The sequence below is a fragment of the Rhinopithecus roxellana genome, chromosome 2 (genome assembly GCF_007565055.1).
Source record: "Rhinopithecus roxellana isolate Shanxi Qingling chromosome 2, ASM756505v1, whole genome shotgun sequence".
Lineage (NCBI taxonomy): Eukaryota > Metazoa > Chordata > Mammalia > Primates > Cercopithecidae > Rhinopithecus > Rhinopithecus roxellana.
The window spans coordinates 61,228,352-61,232,909 of NC_044550.1; the positions used below are offsets into that span (position 1 = coordinate 61,228,352).

Genomic DNA, 4,558 nt, shown 5'->3' on the forward strand with positions numbered 1-4,558 from the left:
AACATCTGCCATCAGAGTGATGCATTTGTTCAACTGATGAACCTACATGGACACATCATTATCACCCAAAGTCAGTTTACAATGGGGTTTGCTCTTGGTGTTGTACCTTCTGTGGGTTTATAATTAAATATATTCACCATTACAGTATCATCCAGAACAGTTTCATTGTCCTAAAAATCCTTTGTGCTCTGCCTCATCATCCCTCTCTCCTCCCTATCCCCTGGCAACCTCTGATCTTTTTACTGTTGCCATAATTTTGTCTTTTCCAGAATGTCATATAGTTGAAATCATACAGTAGGTAGCATTTTCAGATTGGTTTCTTTCACTTAGTAGTATGCATTTAAGATTCCTCTGTTTCTTTTCATAGCTTTTTGTAGCTTATTTCTTTTAGCTCTGAATAATATTCTATTGTCTGGATAAACACTTAGTTTGCATAGGCAAACAAAAAGTACCATTCTGGCTTAATTTGGGATGGGGCGTTGATGGGGTTGGCTAGTACTTAGTTATCTGGGTCACCCAGGAGGTCAGGCAAAAATAGTACTAGAATTATTAGGAGGAAGAGGAGAAAAATCAAACCTAAAATATCTTTGGTTGTATGGCAGGGGCGGAAAGTAATGTTGTCGGGGACTGATGAAACCCCTGAAGGGTTGTTAGATCCTGTTTCACGTAGGAATAAAAGGTGAACAGCTGCTAGGGCTGTAAAGATGAAGGTAAGATGAAATGGAAAGCGAAGAATCGTGTAAGGGTGGCTTTGTCAACTGAGAACCCACCTCAGATTTATTGCATTAGGTCAGTTCCAATATATGAGATGGCTGATAGTAGATTTGTAATTATTGTAGCACCTCAGAATGATGTCTGGCCTCATGGGAGCAGGTAGCCTGTGAGTGCTGTCGCCATTGTTTTGAGTAGGAGGATGATGCCAATATTTCAGGTTTCTAGAAATGTAAATGAACCATAGCATAAACCTCAGCCAACATGTAAGAAGAGGCAGATAAAAAATATTGAAGCACCATTAGCATGGAAATAGCAAACCATTCAGTCGAAGTTTACATCTCAGCTGATATGAGTGACTGAAGAGAAGGCAGTTGAGGTGTCTGATGTGTAGTTCATGGCCAAAAACAGTCTTGTAATAATTTGGAGGGTTAGGCAGGCACCTAAAAGTGAGCCGAAGTTTCATCATATAGAAATGTTAGACGATGTGGGAAGATCAATGAATAATTAATAATTTTTATTAGCGGCTGTGTTTTGTGGCTATTGGCCATTAGCCTCCTTATAGTTGAAATACAACAATGATTTTTCATGTCATTAGTCATGGTTATAGTCCATGTAGGAATAATGGCATATACTATATTTTTCTTAAGTGTCTTTTTGGTTATAGGGTTTGTAGGTTTCTCCTCAAAACCTCCTATTTACGGAGGTCTACGGCTAATTATTAGTGGTGCCGTGGATTGTGGTATTTTGTTGAATTTTGGTGGTGCTTTCATGGGGTTGATGGTTTTTTTTTTTTTTTTTTCATTTATTTGTGTCCTATGATGGTTGTTTATGGCTGTACCACGGCGATGGCTACTGAGGAGTATCCTGAAACGTGAAGGTTGAGTATTGACATCTGAGGAGCCTTATTATGAGAACTAATAATGGAGTTGATGCTGGTTCTGGGAATAGTTGAGCAAGATAGAGTGAGGATTATGATTGATTTTAATAGCACAAAGGGTTGGATGATTTTTGAGGGTGAGGGGGCAGGGTTGTTGCGTGAAGATTCGTATATGTGGTTGCCTTGTGCAGTTATGAGTGCTGATTAATGGTAGTTGCTGGTAGATTATTATTTGCTAGTATTATGTTGTGATTCAAATTACTCGGGATGATAGATTAGATAATTAGGAGTAGGGTTAGAAGGGATGGGATAAAAAAAGAAAATAGAGTTTAAGCCGTTCTGAGTAGATATAGTAATGGAGGCTGAAATTTGGGTTGTGTAATGGTCTTCGGTACAGACTTTTCTAGTCAAATTAGGTCTAGTAGAAGTGAAGCCCGATTTTGGCTTGTGGATACGCCTGAGTGGCGGGTTGTATGGTGAATTGTGGCTGAATAAAATCCTAGTATGTTGGAGAAGTTGAATGTCTGTAATGGGTATTTTGGTTTAAGGCTATTAGTTATGAGATTAAGCTCCATTGCTAGTGAGAAGCCTAAGAGGGTCACACCTGGAGCTGTGAGCTTCAGGTGGAGTGGTATGGTTGTTTGGCGGATGAAGCAGGAATAACACTGTTGGTGATGAGGGATCCGGTGAATATGCTGCCGATTGTTAGGTGCTTAATTGAGTTAATTAGGAAGGGGTTATTTTCATTAATAGCAGCCACAGTTGTGAAGCAAGGTTGTCCTATAAGAGCGAAAATAATATGGGTATTATGAACAGCTGTCAAGGAACTGGCACTAAGAGTAATATAAAGGGCTCAGGCATTGGTGTATGAATGTGTTTGAGGTTTCAATGATGAGGTCTTAGCGTAAAAGCCTGTGAGGAAAGGCGTGCCTGTAAGCGCAAGGCTGCCAATAATAAAGGAGGAGGAAGTAAGGGGTAAAGTCTTGAATAGCCCTCCTATTTTTCAGATGTCTTGCTCATCATTGAGGCTATGGATGATGAACCCTGAACATATAAATAATATACCTTTAGGTCGCGGCGGAATGGGCTCTCACGTGGAGGCGGGGAAATTTCGCCCACCGGAATGATCACTAAGACACACAAAGAAGACCCTGGGCTCCCAGAGAAGGAAAAGAAGAAGAAAGTGGTCAAAGAACCAGAGACTCGATACTCCATTGTAAACAATGATGATTACTTTGCCGATGTTTCTTCTATAAGAGCCACGTCCCCCTCTAAGAGTGTGGTCCATGGGCAGGCACCTGAGATGCATCTAGTGAAGAAAAAGAAGATGAAAAAGACGGGTCTCAGCACCCTTTGCGAGGGGCATGTAGAACCTGAGACAATGCTGCATGCCAGACGGACAGAGAAGTCACCCAGCCCCAGGAAGCAGGTGCTTGGCCACTTGGAGTTCCTCAGTGGGGAGAAGAAAAAGAAGTCACCTCTGGCCATGTCCCATGCCTCTGGGGTGAAAACCTCCCCAGACCCTAGACAGAGCGAGGAGGAAACCAGAGTTGGCAAGAAGCTCAAAAAACGCAAGAAGGAGAAAAAGGGGGCCCAGGATCCCACAGCCTTCTCAGTCCAGGACCGTTGGTTCTGCGAGGCCAGGGAGGCCAGGGATGTTGCGGACACTTGCTCAGTGGGAAAGAAGGATGAGGGACAGGCAGCCTTGGGGCAGAAATGGAAGCGGAAGAGCCCCAGAGAACACAACGGGAAGGTGAAGAAGAAAAAAAAAAATCCACCAGGAGGAAGACACCCTCCCAGGCCACTCCAAGCCCTCCCAGTCCATGGAGAGCCGCCCTAGGAAAGGAAGAAAAAAGAAGCCAGTCAAAGTTGAGGCCCCGGAATACATCCCCATAAGTGATGACCCTAAGGCCTCCGCAAAGAAAAATATGAAGTCCAAGAAGAAGGTAGAGCAGCCAGTCATCGAGGAGCCAGCTCTCAAAAGGAAGAAGAAGAAGAGGAAAGAGAGTGGGGTAGCAGGAGACCCTTGGAAGAAGGAAACAGACACGGACTTAGAGGTGGTGTTGGGAAAGAAAGGCAACATGGACGAGGCGCACATAGACCAGGTGAGGCGAAAGGCCTTGCAAGAAGAGATTGATCGTGAGTCAGGCAAAACGGAAGCTTCTGAAACCAGGAAGTGGACGGGAACCCAGTTTGGCCAGTGGGATACTGCTGGTTTTGAGAATGAAGACCAGAAACTGAAATTTCTCAAACTTATGGGTGGCTTCAAAAACCTGTCCCCTCCGTTCAACCGCGCCCCCAGCACGACTGCAAGGCCCAACATGGCCCTCAGCAAGAAGGCGGCTGACAGCCTGCAGCAGAATCTGCAGCGGGACTACGACCGGGCCATGAGCTGGAAGTACAGCCGCGGAGCCGGCCTTGGCTTCTCCACTGCCCCCAACAAGATCTTTTACATTGACAGGAACGCTTCCAAGTCAGTCAAGCTGGAAGATTAAACTCGAGAGTTTTGTCCCCCCAAAACTGCCACAATTGCTTTATTACATTTATGCTGGAGATTATAAATTTCTTTTTGTGAAAAATCAGATCTTGGTGATGACCTCCAGCAGCAGGATATAAATAACTCCCATAAGCTTAGCGTTCCAGTAATGGAACACTAGGCATAAATGGTTTATTCAGTTGTGCGAATGAAAGCCATCTAACAGTTGGCTCACATTGAACACCTGTGGAGATTAAGGACAAGGACAACTATCTTGATGGGCTTGGATGAACTGGGGTGGGGCAGCTCATATTTCGGGAGCCAGGAGAATGAGTGAGTGGCTAAAACCTCCTGTTTTCTGTGTTAAACATTCCGTCCCTGTTTGAGACATCGGTATGTACAGTTAACCTTTGTTGAGTGTTTAGCAGGTGCTAGGCAAATACTAGTGTTTTCCATAATGTATTTAATCTTCATAATTATGAAATGGATGC

General features: G+C 43.9%; 1 pseudogene; it reads left to right on the forward strand.

The window, feature by feature from the left end:
• The first annotated feature begins 2,714 nt into the window (after nt 1–2,714).
• On the forward strand, nt 2,715–4,100 carry LOC104658099 (annotated as a pseudogene).
• Nucleotides 4,101–4,558: the final 458 nt, after the last annotated feature.